Genomic DNA, 27,085 nt, shown 5'->3' on the forward strand with positions numbered 1-27,085 from the left:
TGCTCGCTAAGATTGGCTACTACTTTGCTGAGCGTGTCAAACATCTCTTTCATATCTGACATGGTCGTTTGGTTGGCTTCCACGTGTTCTGCCATGACTGCCCTCTTTTTCGCGGTTCTCGAGTCCCCCACGTTTTCAGCCACAGGGACATCAACTGGCTGAGGCATTGGCTGTGAAGATTGCGCGCTGGTTAGCTTAGTGAGAAGAATTTTTATTTCCTTTAACTCAGCTGATAGCCTCTCATTCGATTTTGTAAGTCTCGCGTTTTCTTGCTCTAGCTGTGCGATTCTATCATGCTCTGGTAGCTTACCTGTCATCACCTCTGCCCCACCGTTGCGCACTCGCTCAGCCCAGCTGCCTTTCGAAATAACTGCAGGCGTCCTCCCCGGGTGTGAAGCCGCGATCTCGAACTGAACGCCATGCAGCTGGCCATTCGGGTGCCGCCCAGGGTGATCCCGACCCTGATGGTGACCTTGAGAACTCGAGCGCCCCCGTTATTGGGAGCGGGCCTTGGCTCTAGAACCTCTTCTGGAACGCGACCTCCCCCTGGAGTGGGGCCGCCTTTCCTGTTCTTGTGTAGTATGGATGCTCTGGGTCCCGTAGGCTGGAATAAGCTGCTTGTCATTGATGTCTGGACTCGATGTGAATGATGCGTCCCGGGCTTCTGCGGCTGCTCGCGATCTTTCCCAACGTCTGCGTCTGACGACGTATGGCATTAAGAACCTGTTCTTGCACTCCTTGTCTGCCGTGGGATGGTGACCGTCGCAGAGCCTGCATCTTGGATTGCACTGGTGCAGGCTATCTGGGTTCTTGATCTCGCAGCCTCTGCAGATTGTTTCAGCTGGGTTTGGACAGACGTCAGACCGATGTCCCAGCTTTCCACAGACGTAACAAATATCGATGTTCTTGCGGTAAAGGGAGCACTGCAAAAGTGAAGGTCCATATCTCACGAATCTGGGCACCTTGTGTCCTTCGAACGCTATGATGATTGTCCCGGTGTCCTTGATTCTCTTGGCCTGCAGCGCGAGCGGGTTGTTCGCGTTCACAATCTTTCGGGTCAAAATGTCCTGAGTATCGCTTACGGGGATCCCGCGAATCACTCCTTTACAAGTGTCATGGGGTGCCGCGGCGTACGCGCTAACCTCGAAAACTTTGCCTCCAATGTCAATTTGCTTGACCTTGAGGTATCTTGAAGCTCTGTCTTGGTCCGGAGTGCTTGCCACCATAATGTTCTGCTGCAAGTTGGAACAGATGATGTCCTGCATGGCCTCTTCCTTTTTGACGCCGGCCGCCAGTACTATCGCGTCTGCCACGGCTCCAGTGCCAATTCTCGAGATATTTAATGCTCCACGTGGTCGTAGTACAATTTTGCTGAAGTCCTTAGGTAGTGGCGGCATGCGTCCAGTTCGCACGATTGTATGCTTGGTGTCATGCACAACTGGTCAAGAGCAGAGTCCGAGACACTGAATGTGCTCCTCAGGAAAGTTATCAAGAAGGTCCTGGGCCTACCCATACATACCAGCACCGAGCGTCTGCTTGAGCTTGGCATACACAACACGCTCGAAGAAATAGCAGAAGCCCAAGAGAGAGCACAGTTTGCAAGGTTATCTACTACAAGGTCGGGGAGAATGATCCTGCAGGAGCTGGGCCAACACCCAATAGCAATCAGACGCAATTACAATGATATCCCTGACAACATCAGGGAGACCATCACGGTATCTCCTATACCGAGAAACATGCATCCAGAACACAACGTCGGAAGAAGAGTAGCGAGGGCCAGGACTATACTTCGTCAAGTCTCAAACGAGGAACGAGGGGTCGTGTTTGTTGACGCGGCTTCCTACGCCAATGGGAAAGCGTTTGTGGCAGTGGTAGTCGATGGGGCTGGCCATGTCGTCAACTCAGCGACGGTCAGGACGAAAGACCCAATCATTGCGGAACAAGTGGCCATCGCCTTAGCACTCAAGATGGATAACATTGAAGTCGTCTACAGTGATTCCATGGCAGCACTACGGGCGTTCGCCAAGGGGACGGTGTGTGAACAAACGCTGAAAATACTGCAAGGCAAGAACATAACACATCATCTTCTGAGTTGGTTCCCAGCTCACCTTGGACAAATCAACGATTCCTCTCCCAATCTCAACGAAGCAGCACACGAGGCGGCGCGAGAACTCTCCAACCACGCCTCCCCGGGGATGCGTTCTACCGGTGAAGGGGATAACCGGGAAATTCTTACAACATATAACGAGCTCACTAAACATTTCTACCTGTCTAGAAGGATTTTCCCTCCACCTCACAAAAATCTAACCCGGCCCCAAGCACTTACATTAAGGCTTTTGCAAACGCGGATGTACCCTACTTTGAAAATGTTACACATCATGTACCCTGACCTATACCCAAGTAATCTTTGTCCACATTGTGGGGAAATACCTTCATTAGAACACATGCTCTGGCAGTGCACCAAATTCGCTCATTTATCGCACATCACCTCTGCCAGATGGGAGGCGGCAATCCGCAGCTCGTCCTTGGCAGATCAGTTCTGGGCTGTCCACCAAGCCCGCGAGGCGGCTGAGGAGCTTGGCATCTCAGTCCCCACGTGGGAGCGGCCCGCAACACAGTGATCTGTGTTTTGGAGGACCAAATAAAAGTTTATCCAATCCAATCCAATACCTACTACGACTGGCTCGAGCGTCTCCCGCAACGCCGGCCTCGGTCGAACCCATGGCAGCAGGAACGCTATTCGCGGCTTGCTTATTCCTTGAGCGTCTCGTTTCGGCTTCCTTCCAACCCATGTCTTCCGTGCAATCCTCTGGAGAGATGTCCTCTCCATCTACTTGGTAGTCTATTCTCAGTTGCAGATACTGGAACGCGCAGAGCGTTGAGTCGCGTTGGCGCCGGGCCGGCGCATCGGCGACAATCGCCTCCTTGGTTAGGCTTAAATCCCCCGGTGGCGTTGCCGTGTAAAAATGTCCCAAAAAACGGTTTAAAAGTCAACTCACCAGCACAAAGGTGGTATCTGCTGATTTCTTGAGAACTTAGGCCCACGATGAGACTAAAAACTCGGCGACAAATTCGTGAATACCGCAGGAAAGCATTCTTGAAAGCAGGAGCCGATCTTCGCGCGTCCGCACTGGTCGGCACCTAGAGCGTCTCCCCAGCCATTCGTCCTTCTCACTTACAAACTATCTGAAGAAATTAAGAGGGAGCGGCAGAAAAGGTTGCCAGCAAAAGGCTGAGCTCCAGTTGACCCAATAATTGCCGAGTTTCTATAGTTTACCATCGAGATCGGTGATTAAAAATTAAAGGGTCAAAACTTGGCTCCTCACGAGCGTTCTGGTTGCACGAAATAAGATCGCACCTGTTGGAAGGGCCGAGTTATCGCGGCAGTTACACTGTAAATAAGCAATCGCCTTTATCTATGAGAAGCATGGGTGGCTAGGCGAGTTGGTAACTCATCCTATTTCGGGGGTGCGCGAAAAACGATAAAACAAAGGTATGGATACAAACCATGGCGCAAACACTGCGCCTTTATCAATGTTTGCTTTTATACATAAAGTCTACAGGTTTCGCCGCTTACTTTATTCCAAGTGCCAGCTTGAATAATCTGCATGCCATTGAATTAATCTGAGCACCAAGCTATTTAACTCATGTGCCAAACATTTAATCCAAGCGCCAACATATACTTACTCTAAGCGCTAACTCAATGAGGCCGTGTTCCAGCGAGTTTAATCCCAGTGCCACAGTGTTTATTCCAATCGCTAATGACTTTATCTCAAGTGCCAGTCAGTTTAATTCGTGCACTATAAACGTGTAGTTTGCCACTTTATATAGTATAAATGTCAGAATAACGAAAACACAGTCAAAGGAAAAACCTTTCTTTCGCCTATACACGCTAGCGCTTATGAAATGAAGTGCACAGTGCCATTCCCCGTAAAGTTTTGATGATACAGCTTGAAAAAAAAAACTGTGTATTAATTGCATTTACGAGTAATAAGTGTATTTTCTCACAGAGTCCATGTTAGTCTATGCTTCATCGCTACTGCATTATTCCGGCTAAACATGTACCCCATCGCATATGCATAGATTCGTGTCGTCTGTTCACAGACGGCATTTGTCTATTTATTCGGTGAGGCTTTCGCAGTCGTCTGCTCAGCCCGGTGAGAACAACGGTGAACAACAGATGATATTCATTCGTTCTTGAAATCAAGAAACCATTTAAAAGTCAACTTGCATTTATTTGGGTTCATTAAGTTTTTTGCAAAAGCATCAAAGGAGATACTCCTGTTTTCATGTGAAAGACAACGCCAGTGTTGCTGAAGCGTGTTTGCTTGAAACACGCGTTCATCGAATACACATAAATAAGTTTGAATAAAAAGATAAGAACTAATATGAATGTAAGATATGACATCCGTTTTTCACATCCGGATCATGAGTTCACGTGCTATGTGCACTGCGGGACAAAAACCTCTTCGAATTATCTCTAATTGGCTCTGCCCTATGAGGGCCCCCTAACTTATTGAGCCTGTACCTGCTTTTGACTCATCACTGGCCATGGTCACGCTTTCCATATTTTGGTATGCATTCAGGATGACTGCCGTTTGAGCGTGTTGGTGAAGGTTCATAATAAAACAAGCGCTAAAAATTGCACAAACTCAGAGAGGACACAGACGACGAGCGCTTTCCGGCACTCCAATAATCATATTTTGTTTTCCGCATTACATGAACGGGCCCAGTCACGTAATGCTATATGAATCCAATTATGAGCTTTCTTTACAAACACAAAATATCCCTTAACATGTTCCTGCTTTTTTTCTTTCGTTGCCATCAAAATGACTCCACCCGGACCAAGTACTCATTTACAAACTTGTACATAGCAAAGTATAATCACGACAAACACGGCTCATGTGAACCGTGGCAGTAATTTTTGTTGTCACAAATACTACAGCCGAATACCAATAATAATGATTTATGCTATCTTCCGACTACTGTCGTTTGTGCTGTCGGAACTGCTTTCAAAGTCTCTGCCATTTTCACGTCCCGTATTGTGCTTTTTGTGCATGGATAAAGCTTAGTGGCACCTGAATTAAAATCATTGACGGTTGGAGTAAACACGGTGGCACTTGGAATAAATTCACTGGCACGTGGACTGATTAGGTTGACGCTTGGATTAAATATGTTGGCGTTTGGATTAAATGTTTTTGCACATGGATTAAAGAGCATAGTGCTCAGAGAACATCAATGACGTGGAGATTATGTAAGCTGGCACTTGAATTAAAGTGAACGGGAAAACCTGTAGTTGTCTTGCTACCTAAGGCTCTGATCTCCATTCATTACTACAGTAGCCTCAAGTCTACTCTTGCAAATAGGCCTGTCATGCAATTTATCCTACAAGTGCCAGGAAAGTGAGGAGTACACGCATAGGAGGAAAGAAGTAAGCAAAAGTACATGGAGGTTAGCCAGTTGTAGGACCGGCTGGCTACCCTGTGCGCGGGAAAGGGGTACGGGCGTAAACGATTATAGAAAAGATATGTTGCAAAAAAAAAAAACAAAGGACAAAAGAGAGCGAAAGGAGGAGAAAACTTGACGACGCTAAACTCTCTCTGTAAGGTCAGGTGTCCACACAAAAAAAAAGAAAACGTAATAAAGCATTCAAAGCCTTTTGGGCTGAGGATTGGCTCAAAGACCCATAGTGCTTTGTTATGACAAAGAACGATCATCTAGTCTATCTAAAGCTTCGGTAAGTTCTTGTCCTGGAGCGTTCAAACGGCTACAGTCACACGGAAGATCAGCAAGTGCTTCTTCATTGCTTCGGTTTCTCTTAATTGATAACAGATAGAAAGATAGCGTAAATTAAAATAAACGATGAGGAAAGCACAAGAGAAAGGAACGAGCGGAAAGAAAAAGAGAGAAATAGAGTAAGAAAGAAAGGGAGAAATAAAAGCTTAAAAAAATTAGAGAAAACAAGAGGAGGATAAAAAGACAAAAAAGAGAAAAGAAAGAAATAGAGAGAAATAGAGAAAAAAGAAACGCTGAAAGAAAGAGGTAAGGGAAAAGAAAAGAAAACATGAAAGAAATACAGGATGAAAGAACGGGAGCAAGATTGACAGGAAAAAAAAGAGAGATAGGAATAGATAAACAATGCAAGAGGAAAAGGAAGAAAAAGAGAAAACAAAGTAGAAATAAAGAACGAACAAGAGAAAGAATTAGAGACAGGAAGAAATGAAGAAACAGAGAAAAAAGCAAACCCGGGCGTCTGACCTTCCCACACCAATCTTCACTTGTCCTCAGTGTCCCAATTGGGGTAGGAATGCTTAGTTTGGCAGCAGAAATATGCAAAACTCTGCTGCGAAAGCGAACAGTCATCTTACTTCATTTGCATCTTTTGACATTGACTACACACGTGCTTGGCTAATGCTAGAAAATGCAAAAGCGTACGAGTGCTTAATTCAGCCCAGTAGTTGCATGGCTTGCATCGCTGTTCCATACTAGTATCAAAATTGTGGAGGACTTACGTTAATCTCTACTGCGTTTAAATAAGATTGATACATCTACACAATACACACGGGACGAACGAAAGAAACAGGTAACAAGGTAGCTCAGAGTGTTTTTTCGTTGTTGTTGCTCGGACTGTATTAAAATCACAAGTTTCTTGAAAACGGCCTATTACCTTTTTTCCAATTATGGGACGCTCATGTATCACCTGCAATCCGAATCACACGTGTAATAGATTATGCTCCGGTGTGCCAAGAACTATATAGGAACGCGCTCTTAGGAGGGTCCTATGGGAATCAATTCAGATTGTCTGCCCGCACCCTCGTGACGTTCTTTGTGAAAACTGTATTCTAAATCGAATGCATTGTTGGGCAATGCAAGACCAGTGAAATGCTTTTGTTGTCACATGGATGTCGTTACACTGCAAATCATTTCACACCCTTAAGGGTGGTTTTTTCAATAAATCACCCATCTTACACCTATTATTTCTGCCAAACTTATCTGCACGGGTGTAACTTCTGCAATTCCACCTTTTGTACACCCATTTATCATTCTTAGGTGTACTATAGGTGAATGTTAGCAAATTACACTCAAGGGTGTTTCCTTGAATGTTACACCTATCATACATGCATATAGTTTAGAGCATCAGTACATATCACATCTCAACGGATGCAATCAAACCGCATGCCAATGTTCTGGTAAAAATATCGATGTTTGGGCCTTTGTTTTCATTTCCCGTATCATTCGCCAAAATATATCGTGCTATGTAATATATTTATTATACCACCCCCTATTTACATTATTCAGAGCATATCTCACATGTTTAACAACTTATTTCATGGGTTACGTTTTTGGGATTCTTAATAAAGATATTTAGCTGCTGCTCATGTCCATTCTTCCCTACTTCTCACAGAGACATCGGTAAAGGAGATTATGTTGCGCTTAAACATAACATGAAACGATTACACACGGTTTCCGACAGGCAATCGTGCGCGCTTTCTCAGTTGAAATCACACTAAGTTTTTCGTATCAGAGCTTCTGGTTTATTAAAAACGATAGTCTTTCTTGGGGACTTTCAACGCAAACATTTTGGTCTGTCTGTCTGTCCGCCTGCACGTTTGTCTGTTTGTCCACTCTATACGGCCTCTGGTACTTGAAACGGCCGACCCCATTCGCAGCGCCCACCTATATGTTGCTCAAGGTTGAGCGTTCATGCTTGTGCAATCGTCAATTGAAAAACAATTATTGCGCATGTCTGGGGCACCATAACAACACGTATATATTCTGCATGTGCGTATTTTACTAGAAAAAGCATACATAAGTAATTTTAAGGACCGTAGCGCTTATCACGCTGCGCTGACCATGCAATGATTGCATGGAACGGGGAATAATTCCAACGCTTTGCTAAGACGAAACGGTGGTGGCACCTACCGTCGCCTTGCGTTCTTCACCTTATCACCTCTGAGATGGGCGCGCACACCCATCTCAGAGCCATGCGCTTTGTTGTTGTTTTTTTCAGAAAACTACCAGATGACGCTCATGTCTCATGTGTGACGTGACTTGATGCGCTAGTTTGCCTCCGCTGCACGCTCGAGGCACTCAAACGCAGTGCCTTCAGAATACCACTCACCGATTTTCTTGCGCAGAACACCAAATAAATTTCCTGTTCACTCTCTCCACACGCAAGACTATTGTCTTTCAACGACATTTGCAGAAACATGCAGATACGGAGCATTTTTTTTAACGGGAATCCACATATTTCCTCACACTGAAGTATTTCGCATCAATACACAAGTCCCTGATTTATTCGGTGAGGTATATTTAGATCTATGAACATGGATGAGTTCAAATTGATTGTTTGCAGCACTCGCATTGCCGTGGAACTAGGCATGTTTACAAATAACAGGCTAAGCTTACTCTAATGCAGCTGCTGTGCACGCATGCCGCGCCGCAGGACAAGCTCAGCGCATATCCGCTAAGCACAGGTGAACTCGTACAATGGTATGCACCACTCTGGGCACTTACTGTTCTTTTTTATATCCTTGATATGAACGCTTGCGCGTCACTTAATATACACGCGAACGATCGTAGACAACACTAGCGCAATGTACCCGTGCCACAAGAATGGAAAATAGTTGACTAGTTGCAGCATTGTAATTGATAGTAATTGTTACTGTGGCGTTACAATGCACTGATAATGGCACATTGCTATGCTCACACAGAGTTTAAGACTTGAAATAAAAACAAGCGTCATTCATACTTTGTCGGTGAAAAAAAGCATAGTCCACAGGCTCTTACTGAATGGCAGAGCGTTATTTAAAAGAAGCTAATAGCACAGCGGGGGTGTTTCTAGGATTTATACATCCAGGGGGATAGAAAGAGAAAGAAAAAGGGGGCCTGACCCATTTGCATGTACATTTTTGCCTGTGGTTGGATACTTGACAAACCAAATCGGGAGCTTTCATTTTTTTGGTGTGAAATGGGCCAAATCATGACCCGAAAGTAGCTCAAATGACACTCAATTGGCTCATACATACGTTCACCTTTCCTCTAAAACAGTAATATTAAAACATTATTTATACTTATCACTGTTCTAGAAAAACGTTGATAGCATGTATATGCCAAGGCGGCTTAGTTGAGCTTCTTTAGGTTCTAGATTTGCCCCATTTTGAATAGAAAAAGCTCCTCAAACGAACATAAGAAAGGGGTGGAGATGTGTCAAATATGAAACAACCTCCCCGCTGCCCTTCCCTAACTTTTTATTTATATCTATTTTGCACAAGTAAAAAATTTTGACTCCAAAATGTCGAAACAACGCCACAATCACGCCTCACTCGGGAAAAGAAAAATGTGCATTGCGAAGGCTACGCATTTGCCGCCTGCACACGTCAATGGCAAAAAAAAAAAAACGACATTGAAGCTCTGCTAGCAAATAAATATGTTGTCAAGCATAAAATTTACACTATATCTTGGAGGCTTGACGTAGCTTGGAAATTATATCATAAAACGGTGCTGCTATGAATTTTGGTTTCGGTTTCGAAGTCTCGGGGCAACTGCGCATCGCCATCGTCAACAGGCAGACTTTGAATTGGGTGGTGACATGTCGTATGCGTGTTTTCTACAGGCTGATGGTGGTTTATTATTTTACTATTCACTTTCTTTGTCCAGGATGTGTACTTATACGGCTTGCACGGTTCAACTCGCGCTTACAGTAGATACAGTACGAGTCACTGCAATCTGTGGCGCGTCGGCAAGTACAGAACAACTTCGGTGCGGCGGAGTGTGTGTCCTCTGTCAACGGCTTTCGTTGAAGCTTGTGCACGCCGCAAGCAGAGTGTTTCCGATCAAGCAATCAACGGAGTGTACGCTGGGAGCTACACGGAGAACGCTTTTGGATTTAATGCTATTGCTGAAAAGGTAAGCTTTCGTGCATGTGAACAACGAAGTGCAGAATTGCGTGCCTGCCTGCCAACGCCCGACTTGCCCGTGATACTCGTAATTGCAGTAAGCGACCGTCTCTTGGCGCCGGTAGCCTCGTGACCTTCGCTCGCTGCGTGCTTATCAGCTGCGATGTCTCAACAGTCGCAGTGTTCGTGAACATCGCTGTGGCGCATGGTTAAAGAAAACGGGGGGGGGGGGGGGGGGGGATGTGCCGCGCACAGATAGACGTTACGGCATGCGGCAGCGGGTGAGAAAAAAAAAAAGGGGGGGGGGAGTGTGAGCGAGCCGAGGTGGGCGAAAGAAATGACATAATAATAATCATAATAAAATAACTAAGCAGATCAACGGTAAAGGAGGCGCCAGTTGTCAGTTAGCGGGACTGCAGTGAACAAATGAGGCGCGTTTATTACGCGGGAGAAAAAAAAATCCAGATTTCAGTGACTGAAAATAGGGGTGCGTTTTTAATGCGAGTAAATACGCCATTTAAAGCAACAATTCAAAAATACTTAAAATTTGTATCAGTACCCCTTTCATGCTTGCGCTTTGCAGCGGCGTGACATGTGTTTTGTTAAAAATCGTGCAGCTAACCAAATACTTTAGATGTACCTTGTTTGGTCAGCGATTTGCGCTTTTTATGCCTTGTTAGGTTTGTTTATATTTATTCTAGTATATCGTAGATAATCAGGATATAGAAATATTGATGTGTTTTAATAAGGAATTGAACAGCCACACTCAATTGCACACATCTTTTTTCATTTTTGCACCGTTGTAGTGCGGCACATAGAATATTGTAGAATAGAATATTTCTGTATATTTTTGTGTAGGGTTTCGGCGCTGTGGTTACATATGAACGCTAAGCCAAAGTGTACAAACAAACACCCACACAAAACTTTCAGTTAAGCTGATACAGCACAGATGATAATGGTGTAGGCATAGTTAGCCACTAAAGAACACGCTCGCGAAAAACAAAATGAGGATGGCGACACAGGTGGCTGTAAATGAAAGCAGGCAGACCTAACAGTTCTTGTCTGTTTCATGCATTTTGGCTGTGCAGGTTTCATCCTTACGAATGCAAACACACTGATCCAACTAATAAGCCCTCCATGCATATATTCCTGTTAGCTACTTTTCCAATACGTCGCGCATTTTCTGCAAATTCAACTGCGAATGAGCTACTTACGCATGCACTCGAAGAATAAAATTAGCACGTCTTATTGATTTTTGAGAGTAGTCAGTTTTACTCAAGGCCTAAAATAATCACTTTGTTGACCAATAAGCAACCTGTGAAAGACATATTATAAAATTATCCAGTACCCCAAATTTATGTAACTGGAGAAGAAATTTAGATGTGAGCTTCCACAAATACACAGTGCTTTGTTTCCAGCAGCAGTTGTCATGTAATAAGTGCAGTTGATCCTTTCAGATTGGGGCTTGCTCGATGTTTTACACTAGTTTCACACAGTAGATTGTACATCTGTGATGTGTACATGTCTACAAAACGATCCTTCAAAGTAAATGATAAATATTGCTACTTTTCTGTCTGAAGGGGTCATATAATTTTTTGTGTCACCTATTGTAGTGGCCTATTGGTTAGGGTATTCTAGCTAAGCAAGAAAACTTGGTAAAAACGCTGAAATTTGAGCATCCCAGTATATTTCAAACTTGTTGGTAGGTGCATGATTCAAGAGAGAAGCACTTTTTTACCACCACCATGGTGTAGAATCAAACATGGCACTTGCATTCATACACCAATATGCACAGATGCTTGTACAAGTAAAAGTGAATAGTGTTAAAGCTGAAAGTGGGGAAGCTGTAACTTTTTATTATATGACACATCATAATGAGGTTCTGATTGTCCCCAGTATTTTTTAAATGCTTAGTTGAATGTTGTGCATCTCGTACATGCAGAATGTTGAAAGGAAAGCACACTACGTCTTCTACGATCGACTGGGTGCTGACGATGCAGTGCACTCTTCATCACAACATGAAAGCAGCTGTTTCGGACTCACGACCTCACTCAAAGGGTTGCATCAGTGGTGGATGCTACTCATAGGGTGCACCACTTATCTTGTACATTTTAGGAACATTCCACTGATGGGAAGGCTTCATCTCAAGCTATGTGTCCTATATACCTATTTATTTTTCCAATATGAGTATCAGTTTGCCATCAGATTAACAGCAGTGCGTCTAGAAAACTGTGTACAATGCATAATGTTAGAGTTGTATGATAAACTGCAGATGGCCTAGATGTCTCCAGCTTAAAAGTTTGATTCACTAATGGGTCATTCTACGCCAAACATCCCAGCTAATATAGCGACGATCTGAAATGTATTCGAAAAAATTGTGATGATTTACTGCATTGAAAACAGTGAAACAGTAAAGTATTTCTGAAAGAAAAAATTTTTTGTCATGTAGTTCCCTTATGAACTTACTGGAACGTCGTTTTAATCTTGTTTGTGCAAATTTTATTTTAAAAGTACTGCTCCTTGCTTCAATACCAAAATTAGTTTACATGTTAAGTACAAGTTCATGTGTAAAGTGTTTGAAGCGCAGTAATATTAGTGCAATTTGACTGACACATACGCCTCCAAGACTAACAAAGTGCTCGATACGGCTGGATGGTGCTGTATGGTAGACAAAGAAAGTGCTTAACAGCGCAAACGACAAGAACGGTAAGAAGAGACGAGCTGAGCCCGGAACAAACAACCAAAGTTTATTGCAAACCAACTGCAATAGTTAGAAAACATAATCTTCGCATAACGACGCACCATAAGCAGAATCGCACATACATGCACCATACAGCCTACCTTATCAACAACCGGTCATATAAGTGGACCCCAGATAACTAACTTCAGAGCAGTTAAGAAAAATTGAGGGTACGCTAACACAGTAAGCACAAGTTGTTGAATGTGGAAGGCTTCACTAATCTCGTGATCACGCCGATTTTTATATCCCCCCATAATCAAACACTTTTCAAGAATTGGCTGACAACAAGACTTATTACAATGGTCTGCCAAGTGGCTAGGAAGAGAACCTTTTAGAGAGTTAGCGTGCTCCCTCAACCGATCATTTATGCGTTGCCCTGTTTAGCCAATGTAACCGTGCCCAAAAGTAAAAAATATCTTGTAGAGAATCGCTAAAACACATTCAACATGGCACGTAGCGTGTTTCTTAGTGCATGGTTCTTTCTTAGATCCTTCGCTGTTGACCCTGCGACATAGCCCAGTGAGTTTATCGCGTGCGCAGAACTCAACTTTTACACCTATTTTGCCAGTGACCTTCTTTAGCCTTTGGGAAACTTCGTGTACGTAGGGAATAACAGCCTTGCTAGAATGAGGCTTGTTGAGTTAGCTGTTGCTTTGTCTCTTATCAGCCACTTTTAGTGACATTAGGAGAGTCTCGGCAATGGAAGTTAGCTCGAATTAGAAAAGCCTGCTTGTTGAAGGTGGTGAATTTGGAGCGAGAAACTGCACTCTATCTGGCGGTGACAAGAGCCAGTTAGAATTGCCTTTAGGCAGGAAAAAGTGATGCTTCACTTGACTAGCTTAGAATGGGCAGACGTAAAAAGCAGGTTCTTTCTTGAGCATGGTTCGTAACGCCAATATACATGATCAACAAAAAAAGCATTTCTAATTCTAGACATCGTAGGTTGTCGTCAGAAATAAACTCCGACGTTATTTCTAGTTTTTTCATTTCACGCCCAAAAACGTCAAATATCTCATCGGTGGTTCGCCGAGGGTCAGATTGATCGATGCGATAAAACACTAAAAAGTCGTCAACGTAGCCGAATACTTTAACTGTACTCGTGTGATCAAAGTTAGCCATGAGACTTCTTTCATACCGCGCGAGTAAAAGGTCACGAAGAACCGGTGCTAAACGTGAGCCAATGCACACATCTGTGCCGGTGAGATATTTAACGTTTTTCGGCGTGAAATGAAGCAACTGAAATTAAAGTCGGAGTTTAATTCATGACGACAAGTTACGATGTCTAGACTTGAAAATGCTTTTTTTTGGTTCACCATGTATATTGGCGGTACGAACCTTGCTCAAGGAAAAACCTTCTTCTTTTTACGTCCACTCATTCTAAGCTAGTCAAGTGAAGCATCACTTTTTCCTGCCTAAAGGCAATTCTAACTGGCTCTTGTCACCGCCAGATAGAGTGCAGTTTCTCGCTCTAAGTTCACCGCCTTCAACAAGCAGGCTTTTCTAATCCCCTGCTAACTTCTATTGCCGAGGCTCTCCCAACGTCACTAAGATTGCCTGATAAGACACAAAGCAACAGCTAATTCAACAAGCCTCATTCTAGCAAGGCTGTTATTCCCTACGTACACGAAGTTTCCCTTAGGCTGAAGAAGGTCGCTGGAAAAGGTGCCGGTTCCGGTGCGTGACACCACTGATCGCCTGCACAGCGCATCCGATTGCGCGCACACCGGCGGCGGAGTATCATTGCGCATGCGCAGACCAGTGCCACGTGAAATTGGCTCAGCGAGGCCAGTGTAACTAACGCTACAAAATTGTGTAAGAGTTGCGTGCACGCGACAAGCTCGCTGGCCTATGGTGCAGGGACAACAGTGAAGGACCTAAGAAAGAAGCAGGCACTAAAAAACACGCTATGTGCCATGTTGAATGTGTTTTAGCGATTTTCCACATGATATTATTTACTTGTGGACATTGGCCAAACAGGGCGATGCATGAATGATCGGTTGAGGGAGCACACTAACTTTCTAAAAGCTTTCTTTCCCAGCCACTTGGCAGACCATTGTAATAAGTCTTGTTGTCAGCCAATTCTTGACAAGTGTTTGATCACGGGGGATATAAAAATCGGCGTGATCACGAGATTAGTGAAGCCTTCTATATTCAACAACTTGGTGCTTCCTGTGTTAGCGTACCCTCAATTTTTCTTAAGTGCTGTGAAGTTAGTTATCTGGGGTCCACTTGTATGACCGGTTGTTGATAAGGTAGGCCTATGGTGCATGTATGTCCAATTCTGCTTATGGTGCGTGGTTATGCGCAGATTCTGTTTTCTATATATTGCAGTTGGTTTGCAGTAAACTTTGGTTCTTTGTTCAGGGCTCTGTTCTTGTTTCTTCTTTTCCTTCTTGTCGTTTGCGCTGTTAAGCACTTTCTTCGTCTACTACGCCTTCAAGAACTTAGCCAAAATGTGTTATATTTGCATTTTTTTATTGTAATACTGCACTTGCTATGAATGTCTAAGTAATGAATACTAACTACACAAAAGATATATTTTGAGGAAATAATATTTGAGACCTTTTAAGCTGCTAAACATTACAAGAAAAAATTACAAATTTCGCAGAATTGTCATTTTCGTCTATATTGAGACGCGATTTGCACTGTCGAGTGGTCCAAATAAATGTGACCTTCAAACCTAAATCGAAAGGAAAAAAAATGTATTTTCATATGCCTATTGTTATCATTACATATTTTTGTTTTAAGGAAGGAAATAAGTTTTAAACTTTCCCATTGATGAAAATAGAGAGTTTCAAAGCGGCAGCTGTCGTATGACCAAATGGGAAGATAGGCGCCAATGGGAATGCTAGAAAAATATTTTCTTCCTTAAAACAAAAAAAAATGTAATGATGGTATATGAAAAGAACTGTTTATTTGCTTTCAATTTATGTGTAAAGGTAATTTTTAGTTGAGCCACCACATGACGTAAATCGCATCTCAATATGGACAAAAATTTACGATTTTGTAGAATTGATGATTTTTTCTTATAAAGTTTACCAGCTTGAGAGGTCTCCAATATTTTTTTTCTCAAAATATACCTTGCGTGGAGTAAGTATTCAGTACTCAGATATTCATACGAACTGCAGTATTGCAATAAAAAATTGCAAACATAACACATTTTGAATAAATTCTTAGAAGCATGTGTGCCAGTATTATTGCAATAATATTACTGAGCTTCAAACACCTTACACAAGAACCTTTACTCAACATATAGGCCACGTTTGGTATAGAACGTACTTTTAAAATAATTTTTTTCACAAACACCACCCAAACGACATTCCGGAAAGTTCCGAAGGCAACCACGTGACCAAACATTTTTTCTCTCCGAAATATCCTACCGTTTCACTGCTTTCAATACATATAATGAGCACAATATTTTTCGAATGCATTTGAGATGGTCGCCAAAATGGCTGGGCGTTTGGCATGAAATCACCCTAACAGCACGTCATGAACACAGAAAAAAGGTCCTATGCTTATCAACCCTTTATTTACCAAAAACTATATTGAAAGTGCCTTTTCTGAGGCACTGTATAACGCTGCTTTTTTCACAGTTCTAAGGCAGCTGCACGTTCTATTGTTGTTTACATGTGTAGCAGCGGCATTCATATCTAGTAGAACTCGCTGTTGGGATAGTTGGTGCATGTTTGCATTAAATATTAGTCAATTTTGCACTAAAATGACAACCACACAAACAAAGAAAACACAAACGAGATGGGCACTCATTTGCATTTGTTTATTTGTTGAGGAAACAGGCTGTTATAAACCCACTTTTCTTCAACGCATGTGCAACCTACTCGGGCCGTCCCTTACCTAATCACGCTATAGGACACATGATCGCTAGATACCGTGCTTCCAGCTCATACATGATGAGTGAAGTTTTGCTAACGCAATTGATACCCTATTTCTTTTGTGAACGCCCTTCAAAATTGCTCTGGGTGTGAATCCACATGAAGTGACATGCACTCTTGAACAGGCACCGTCGTTATTCTTTGTTGTAAGGGCGTGTTCCCTCGCTCGATCATTGACGCAGCACCTCGTCGTCTGGCTAACATGTCTCTTTCTGCACGATAGGGGTATTTTGTAAACCACTTCAGTGGCAGACTTCGTGAATGGCCACGCATGCTTCTTTTTACAGCCTTTCAGCTTCTCAGCATGATTTCCAGCGATGCATCGGCGCAACTTTGCTAGTTTGTTAGGGGCACGCACTCCATCAGTACTTCATGCCAACTCGCCACCTTTTTAAGGTTGTGTATGAATATATGCTATATTATGAATATATGGTACAAACAGCTGCTAGTGAGCACCCGTCCTGTCCTTGTGTTTTCTTTGTGCGGTCGTTGTTTCATCGCGAAATTGACTATTCAATTCAGGCATTCATGTCTATTTACAGCACATGTTTAATGTCTGTAGCACAATATTACATGCTATTTTCATATTCATATTTGCATGTTCAAGAGAACAGCAGCCACGCCAATTGTGTCAATTGGATACAATTTCCTAATTTTGCATAAAACCATGATGAAATGCCTAACCAGCCTCAATTATTTCTCAGTATTGTTGTTTTTATCAAGAAACATAAAATCCATTATTCAATGTAAGTTTCTGCATCACCATCCAATTGATTGATGTGTGCAGTTTAATGTCCTAAAGCCACCATTTGATTATGAGACGCCTTAGGGGGAGGGCTCCAGAAATTTCGACCGCCTGGGGTTCTTGTGCACACAAATCTAAGCAAATGGGTCTACAGCATTTTCGCCTGCATGAAAAATGCAGCTGAGTACCTTGGCGACTAAACCATCGAGGCGGGGTCATAATCATCCAATCTAATACAGATGCGCCAACCGTAATTATAACTTTTATATGACTATATTCTAACCTCACAGCAAAAGAAAAGAGTAGAATGATTTGAAAGAAAGTTCTCCCCCCCCCCTCTCTATGTCGTCCATAACGCTTTTTAAGTCGCTTTTGCCAGAGTGTGCTTTCGCTCTGCGGAAAAGTGCTTTATGATTTGGAAGTGGCTACTAATACTCGCTGTCACAGGACACAAAACATTTTTTCCTTATATTACTCTGCCATGCAGATGCCATTCAATAACGAGTACTAGTATGAGTGCTTGCCGTCTTTCAGATTGATTTATGAGGTTTTTGCAGCCTTAAGCGACGATAAAGAAAATTGTATGCCACTTTTTTTCTTTTGGCCACCCCCTTGAGCTCCTCCTTTACGAAGATCTGAAATTTCTGGGTCGCCTGTCAAATAGTTCGACAAGCTCGCAAATACTACTGTGAGTTCTACCCCCGTATTTTAGAACGTCCCTTCACTAAATGCTTCACCTTGACTTGAGAAAATTGATTCCAGCGCAGTCTCTAGGCAGAGCAAGTCACCCAATATCAGGGATAATCTGCAGCGATTCTCGAGAAACGCAGCGTCATTTTTAGACAAGCGGTGGTGCTGTGCTCAGCTAGTTCAAGTGAAGGACGAGATTCGAGTCGAGGAGTGTTCGTAAATAGGGAGGCTAGCATTGTTTGCACTGTGAGACAGTTCAAGAGTGCTTTTATTGGAGTAGCTGCGCTTTCGTATATTTTGAATGAATTGGCGGATATCAAATGATTTCTACATATATTTTTCTTTTTTTGTGATTCAGTCTAATTTGTTGTACTACTGTAAATTTGGAGCCCCACCGCGGTGGTCTAGGGGCTATGGTACTCGGCTGCTGACCCCCAGGCCGCGGGATTGAATCACGGCTGCGGTGGCTGCACTTCCGATGGAGGCAGAAACGCTGTAGGCCCGTGTGCTCAGATTTGGGTGCACGTTAAAGAACCCCAGGTGGTCAAAATTTCCGGAGCCCTCCACTACGACGTTTCTCATAATCATATGGTGGTTTTGGGATGCTAAACTGCACATATCAATCAATGCTGTAAATTTGGAATTTCAGGCTCAGAACTGCTGCGTTTGTTTTTCCTGAAACCTGCTCCAAGTTTACATTTTCTCCCTGGAAAAGCAAGATATGATGCTCCAAAATATTTCTTCAGATGATAGCTTGGCTGCTTCACCTCTGCTAGCTGTAGGTGGTTAATCTTTCACCTTGCTTTTGTGTGTCCATTATAGTTCCTTGATGTTGCATTGTTTCAGGGGGACATATTATGTGATGCCCTTGATATTTTACATCTTTAAATCAATTATTCTGCATGGTTAGTATCTAGTGACACTGTTAAGCTATTGTAATTTTGCCTATTGTTTTCACTCCTGTATTATTGTTTCTCCAGTATTCTGAATGTCTGAACACACAAGGGCTATTGTGAATTGAAAATGCCATTTCAAGACTGTTTTGTCATTACATTCATTAGAATACCACTAGCCTTGCATAATATGCATAAGGCATGCGACAACACATGCAAACTGTGGCGTATCAATGAGGCAATTTTAGTGTGTATTGATATATTATTTCAGTATATTGGAGAAATAAGGCATGCTGCATTGCACTACTCTTCCTGCTGTTTGCATGCTTCACTGCATTGTGCTTTTGTGCTGCATTGAAGCGTGTTAAAATTAGTTCTTCATTTTTATGTGCAAATAAAGGCTCTTCTGTGGTACTTCGATATGCATGCATCGGTCGTTAGAGCTTCATGCCGTACCATTCGCGTCTGATTTTCGGTCTTCTTTTGTAGCAAATGGCACTCTGCTCTGCACAATTGAAAAAAGCTTTTGATTAAGGTACAATTTGTCTCTGAAGCCTGTATGTGTTCTGTTTCTAATAAAATAAAGCTTCATTTCATTTTGCACTATGGCATGACTTTGTGAATGTTCTGTTATGTGTGACAGCTCATTTTGAGTGATGCCTTCGGATTCAGCTAGGATTACATGTTATATGTGAGAGCCTTATATGCTGTGCTTCATATATGCACCATAAAAGCTGTGCTAGGGCCAGGATTATTACACGGTGGCAGGAGCCACTACAATAGGACGTCTGCACATGAAAGGTCTAGCTAAAGGGTAAGCTTTCACGTGCTTCTACAGGGGCCAGTGTAGCTAAGGCGCAAGGCATGGAGTTTCGTACAATATTTACTGGAAGAAATATAGTGGTGCTCAGATTACTATGCGCTGTGAGCGAATTTGTCTCGTTCAGGCGTTTGCGGTTTCCAACACGCTCCTGTTTATCGTTTTTTTTGTTATTTTAATGAAAGAATGACATATTGTGAACCCCGTAAGTAGATTTGGCTTTGTCAATCTAAGAGGCTTGAGGTGGGGAAGCGGGACAGTGATCGCATTCTGAAGTTTGTCTTGCGACAAGGCGACTGCAATCCACACGCAGCCTCACAGAGCCGAAAGAACGAATCTTAGGCTAATCGACGTACTACCCATCACACCCGTGCTAGCTGAAGCATCATCTGTAGCGGCTGTCATAATTTCGCTCGAGTGTGCTTTTATTAAACTTTATGGAATCAGGCGAGCACTATGTTTCTTTGTCTTCACAGCGAAAGATGTTGTGACATCACAACTAGGGTCTCGCGCAGCGTTGTAGTTGTCCGCCGCCACCGCCACCGGTGTTTGTAACCACTACCGCCAAATAAGGAAAAAAAATACTCACGACAGAGTGGGGCTTGAACCCGGGTGCCATCCCATCATTCTACTGCTGAACCACGCCGGTGCTCGGGCCTTGTTCGCAAGCTTGTCTTATGCAGGCTTGACTTAGGGTAAGGAATAGCGTTAATATGAGTAATAAAGCGTTTTAGAACAGAAAAAATAGAACACTGAGGCGTCACAAAATGCGAATAGTGTAACGAGTGGGTTGTCAATGCTCCCACCTACTACGAAAGCTTTTTCAGGGTCTCCTACTAACTGTGGCGCATACGCACTTCAGGCGCAATTCCTCATCGTCGCCGCCAACTGCACGTACAATTGGCACAATATTTCTTGCAAGGGTTTAGTGGATGCCACGCTACTCAGAAGAATGATGAAGTGAATGCCAGTCCACGAAGAGATGCGTGTCACGAAGTGAATGCTGGTCACAGTGAATGCCGGCACATTACCCGGAATATATCAATATCATTGCCGTAGTAGGTACCAGCAAGTGGGCCTGGAGAAGTTATACCTCACGAGTGCTTAAAAGAAATTGGCAGATCCCACGTGCAGTGAGAATCGATGATATGCGATGCACGAATGAGGAAGGTTTGAGGAATGAGGAAAATCAGCACAACGTCACGAGGCGGAAAAAAATTGGGCCGTACATGACTTCCATGTCAAGGTTATCATATTTGAACGTGTCATTTACCTTCGTCGTTTACTCACGTCACCTCGCACTAAATTTGGTGTTGTGGAGCTAGCGAAAGGGCCGCGACCGGGTTGTGAGCGTAGCATGTAGTCATGTTTTACATGACATGCATATCATGATTATCATGTTTTGACCTATCATTTACCTGCGTCGTCTATTGACGTCACGTGATACCATATTTGGTATATGTGGAGCTAGCGAAACGGTCGCGAGCGCATCATGAGCGCGGTATGCTGAATCGTAATAATTCATGCCCTGTGGATACTCGATTTGACGACATTTTTTCTAATAATGCGAAATTACTTCCCTATGATATTTTAGATGGTTTACTGCAACATCACCTGCGCAGTATTGCAACGAACTTTAATTATTGCTACAAGCGCATTGCAATGTGAAGAAAAGTCGGGGGTTGGTATTTTCAGCCTGATTTTAGATTGGATTTATTTCCTTCGACTACCCGATTTCATACCGTTTTTGTGGTTGAATTTCTGGCAGTAGTGCTCAACTTACGCAAGTTAGATACAGCAAATACATCAGCTGCCATAATAACAAATTCCCTATCTCTCTGTGCGGTACTTTCTGTTGGTGCTGATAATCTAGTAACAAAGGCGTTCCGTGCACTAATGCCTGCGCATTTGAGAAAAGTCTGATTAGTTTGGGTGCCTGGAGGCTTATATCTAAATGAAATAGCCGATTCCTTAGCCATGTCGACAATTAGCGAACCGATTTTACCGCCCTGTCCATCATCCGCTTATGTGACTGCTGCTCGATTCCGCAGACGTACAGTCGAGTGCATAATTTTAGAGATCACGGGAGCGCGTGCCAAGGCGCGTAGCTGCGCCTTCTGGCGGCTGCATGGCTCTGTCCGGGAGCACGTACTGCGCACGCTCGTCCCATATCACCCGGCAGCCTGCCCTTTCGCTAGTTTCAACGGCGCGCATCTCGAAACGATGCTGATGGCGCAAGGTGCCACTTCTGCAGTCGCCGTGCAAGCACCAGTACTCCCAAGCGATAATATAGCGGCGAAAATGCCTCTAATGTAATAGCATGGCTCGAGCGCCCCAGGCAATACGCTTTCTTCCTTGATGCAGCGCGGAGAACATGCAGTTTCTCAGCTTTTCTCAAACGGAGTTGCGTGATATGCTCATCTTGCAGTGATAGATTTTTGTGTTCTGTCTCGGAGACGCTATGCCAGCTTCATTTCTTGGTGCGAATATCGTGCGTGCAGTGGTATGCAGTAAACCACTGAATATCACGCGTCCAGAATGAAAACGCGATAAATAAACAGTTTATTTTTATAAGCCAGAAAAAAAAGAGAACAATAGCTTTAAGTGCTATCAAGAAAAAATCACTACTTTCAGTATTTAATCAAACGCCCATCAGCGGCAATCACTTTGCCACACGAGATGGCATCGAATTGTAAAGCACGGCCATGATCTCGGAACGTGAACGAAGTGCTTCCCACTCCTCCTGTATGGCCACGAATAGGACCTCCTTCGTTGAACTTACAAGATTCTGCACCGCAAGTCGGCGTTTCACGAGACCCCAGACGTTTTCAATGGGGTTCAGGTCCGCTTCTACAGGTGGCCATTCCAATGTGCAAACAGCAAGGACCCCAAGCAAAGATTTCACGCTGCGAGCAGTATGAATCGGGCTCCTGTCATGCTGTTACACGAAACAACCAACCTTGAATGACCCATTCAAGACATAAGGAAGCAATTCTCTCTATAATATAAAGGAGTACACTCTTAAAAAAATGGAATGACATTCTCTCCATTTAGAGAGGAACGGCAATGTCCCCAATGTTCGTCATTAAATAGAGAAACATTGCTTCTTTGCCATGGAGAAGCATGTTTCTCCCTATGAAAATCAACATGGCTGCTTCAGGTTAGCGAAGCTAGTAGGCTTAGCAAATGCAACGATTCTCGACTGATAAGGAAAACACGGCACTGAAACTTACATAAAACGGTCCCACTGAGCTTGACCTCAAACTAAATGATTATAAAAACAAGCAGACGAACCTGTGGCGATGAAAACATTGCGAAAGAGAACGACGGAGCAAGCAGGTTTTGTTCGGCCAGCGAGGCGACGTTCACTCCGAAAGACACGGATACTACAGAGTCCCATCTGAAGAGTGAATGCTAGGCTTGCTGTATTTATTTCTCGCCGATTCACAAAGTGTATAGCGACGTTATTCATGCGTTTACGGGGCCGCAGGTCACGAGATGTGCCTCCAAACCGTAGACTCGGTCGCAGCGAAACCATTCCGACTCATTAGTACAGCTATGATAGATAGATGTTCAACGTTATATAAGTAGCTGGAGGCGTGAGAGCGTCATAGCTGTGAAGTAGGTGGTAGCTGGCGCTATCTGGAGAAACTAAACGATACTAAAGAAAGGTCGCCTGCAGCGACGTACGTTATCATGTCCACCAACACACGCCTCAGCTCATTCAGGATTACTCACTGGCGCCGGACGCCGAATATGTGCTGATGCAATGCATATAGCTACACATGCACACAAGAACACATATTACACATAGTACGCACATAAGGTGAACTCAATGAACAAGAGCACAATCAACCATTCACAACAGCGGCACTCACTTCGACGTACTTACTCACACCCTACGACGAAAGCGCACAAGCTTATTAGAGCGATGAATTTCGGCTCACCAAAGTGTCACAAGGTACAAGTAGGTTTTCTTACACTTTCTTTACGTTTTGTGGCAATACCACAACATGCACACACGTAAATATATTGCATCTGATGCTTAGACGAACGGAAGTTTTATCAATGGTTGCAGAATAATGAACGGAATAATTACTAGAGCTTATCTGGTTTACACGAAAGCGATTACCCTCAAGCCATGCATAGAATGTCCACGGCATTTCGAACGCTACGCCATCTCTCGACCACTGCCTCAGTTATTTTTTTTCTTGAAGCCTCCAATAATGCTAACGCTTGCCGCGCGCTAGCTATTTCGGAGGTCACGTCTTTTTTTTATTCTTCTTCTTGTTGCTCGGAGAGGGCGCAGCATGCAGACCAGACTTAGTCTCCATCGTGGTAGGTGCTCTGTGGTCACGTCGACCTCGTTTGGTTGTTTCGTGTTCACGTTTACTTATATTATTTTACGTGCTTACCACAAGTGGTATCATTAGCCATGGATACAGTACACCGCTAGCCATTCAATGACAATGTTTTTGATGCGGTAATGACCGTCCTAGCAGTGTATACGTACGTTACAACGCGGGTCTTGCGAGAGAAATGTGCAATTACCTCGCATCCGATGGTATTTTTTCGTGAGCTATGGCAGTGGCTGTTGGCGTCACGGCAGCTCTATTATTTGATTGAAGGAACTATCGTTGCAGTGCGCAAATTTACTATAACTTTATAGCATGTTGGGCCTACATACTTTTCTGCTTCAGATGTCTCACTACAAAACTGCACGAAAAATCGACAAGAAACAGAGAAGGCACACACACAAGCGCAGACTAGCAACTGACAGTTTATTGAAAGAAAACACTTATATACCTAAAGAAAAACTATGACGTGAAAGATTAGAAGTTGGCAGTGAGATAATCAATCTCTAGTTGGTGCAAAGTCACCGAAGGCCTCGCAACACACGTGTCGCCATACTTGTGTATATAAAAAGCCTCCGCAACTTCTCTCGCTGTCCTATCCCTGTGCCGTGACAACACCCTTGTTTCGTGAAATAAAGGGGAACACTTGCAATCCCTGCAATGTAGGCACAGATTCGACGAAGGGTGGGCCTTCAGCGATGCCCTGTGATCCATTAGTCGGTTGTTCAAACATCTTCCAGTTTGCCCAATATAGCACCTACCACATGATAAGGGGATAAGATACACCGCACCAATTCCACACTCTACAAACGTTTCCCGGTGTTTGACCACACAAACATACCACTTTTTTTCTTTTCCTTCAGCTTTCCTATCCACCATTGCGCACACTCGGCCCAACTTATTCCTGGACGAAAAAACGACATTAACACCGAATCTATGTCCCACCTTTTTCATGCGGTGGGAGAAGGCATGAAGATAAGGAATGCACGTGTAAGGCAAACGTTTATCTATGCCCGCTCTGTCATTACCTTCCCGTTTTAGTTTCTTCAATAATCTTTCACTTAGAAGACCCAGCCTTCCTTCTGGGAAGTTCGATAACCTAAGCCTAGTAAGCTGGTCATGAAAAGCCTCCGACATCTGATGCGGGCACGATTTGCACAAAGCAGATTCGAGACACGAAGTGGCGACACCATTCTTGACCAGCTTTGAGTTACAGGAATGAAAATCAAGAATGGGCTTAATCGACCTCGGCGAATACCGCCAGCACGTGTGCTTCTGCCCAATCCTAATTTTCAAATCAAGAAACTCGCCCCAACCAACTCGCCCAGCGTTCAGTACTCTTCAGATGTCTCTCGTGATTCGCCTCGCGTGTCAACTTGCATTCAAAGTGCGTGCCACAATTTTGTTGTTAGCGCTGTGGCTGTGGTGGTTATTACTCTGGATTTGGAATACTCTTTTCACAAAGGTGAGTGAGTGTTAGTACCTGCTGTGCACAGCTGTTACTAGAAGGGAATTTTGTGTTGAGTTTCTCACGACAAAGGAGAATCATGGACGAGAAAGGCATACTGCACGAGTGCATAATTCCGTCTTACACCTCAGTGCTGCCATGGACAATTCAAAACGAATGCGATTGAGAATTTGGCTTAACTGACAGAAGTCATTGGTTTACTTTTCGCAAAAGTGTAGTTATGATGATGTTTAAAACGTTTCTGATGGTTGTAACCTAGTCTGGTGAATAAACGCTCGGTGAAACTTTGCACCCTGTTTCCCATTGTGCTTTCACCTGCCGTGGTAGCATAGCCTTATTGGGTGTCGTGTGACTATGCTGAAGGACGCAGGTTCGACTTTCGGCCACGGTGGCCGTATTCGGAGGGGGGTAAACTGCAAAGAGCATCCATATGGTGGTAGTGGCAAGTATAACTATATCAATTGTATATGATCTTGCTTTCAAGCATGGGCAGTGGTATCAGGTTTCCTAGAATGTTGAAAATTTAAGTGCGACGCTTTTTTGATGCACCTCATTGAATTCATGAGTGCTGTTGGAGCCGTGCGAAACTAAAAATGCGCGGGCTTACCAAGTATGTCGACACCGAAAAAATTCATTATTCTTGTACACTCTAAGTAAATCGATAAAGCATGACTGCTTGAGAAGCAGCCCCGCCGCGGTGGTCTAGTGGCTAATGTACTCGGCTGCTGACTCGCAGGTCGCGGTTTCGAATCCAGACTGCGGCGGCTGCATTTCTGATGGAGGCGGAAATGTTGTAGGCCCGTGTGTTCAGATTTGGGTTCACGTTTAAGAACCCCAGGTGATCGAAATTTCTGAAGCCCTCCACTACGGCGTCTCTCATAATCATATGGTGGTTTTGGGACGTTAAACCCCACATATCACTCAATGCTTGGAAAGTAGAGTTCCTTGTATTCGTGACAAATTGGTTGTATGAAACAACACGAGACACACATGGAAGAGTGCGGAGCATCGTGCGAGTGCCTGGCGATAAAAAAGAGAGGTTTTTACTCTATACTAATAAAACAAAAAACGTCAGTCACTACTGCATTGCTTACATCAATCTAAAAAAAAGGTAAAAGCAATCTCTCGCGACTGGCTGCGGCCGGCTAGGCTCGGCGTGCGCATGCGCGCGCGCAAGACCCCCGTGACTTAGGAGAAACTTGAACGCTGAAGGAGGAACGTTGCTCCTTTGGTCCTTGCCGCGAGAGGGCGCGACGGGTAAAGCGCCCGAAAGGAAGGAAGTCGCAGCGCCGAAGGAGGAACGGAGTCCGTTTTTTCATTCTCGCTACCTTTATTTTTACAAGAGTGGAAGCTTGGGCTAGTTGTTGCGTAGTCATATTTGCAAGGTGTTTCAGCGTTATTTCGCAGCGTGACAATTCTTGCCACTCTGCGAAATAAAGTTAGTTGGAAGTCAGCGCTGTTTCTGTCTACCCTGTCCTTTTTTCCTTTGTTCGCGCGCTGAAACACCTTGCTTTATTTTTAGAGTGTACGTGCAGGCTGAAAGGTTCCCATCCATAAGAACCAGTCTGCTATCTGGTTTCCTGGT

General features: G+C 43.8%; 1 protein-coding gene and 1 long non-coding RNA gene across 5 annotated transcripts in view; both read left to right on the top strand.

Moving 5' to 3' along the window:
* LOC119169192 (FMRFamide receptor-like) overlaps positions 1 to 27,085 on the top strand; it is a 1,338,388-nt gene that overhangs the window by 865,821 nt on the left and 445,482 nt on the right. The window lies entirely within an intron of this gene.
* Positions 9,581 to 19,463, top strand: LOC142796172 (uncharacterized). The gene is made up of 2 exons (XR_012893594.1): positions 9,581 to 9,909; positions 11,842 to 19,463. It is a non-coding gene; the product is annotated as an uncharacterized LOC142796172 (long non-coding RNA).

This window comes from Rhipicephalus microplus, chromosome 2 (genome assembly GCF_043290135.1).
Source record: "Rhipicephalus microplus isolate Deutch F79 chromosome 2, USDA_Rmic, whole genome shotgun sequence".
Classification (NCBI taxonomy): domain Eukaryota; kingdom Metazoa; phylum Arthropoda; class Arachnida; order Ixodida; family Ixodidae; genus Rhipicephalus; species Rhipicephalus microplus.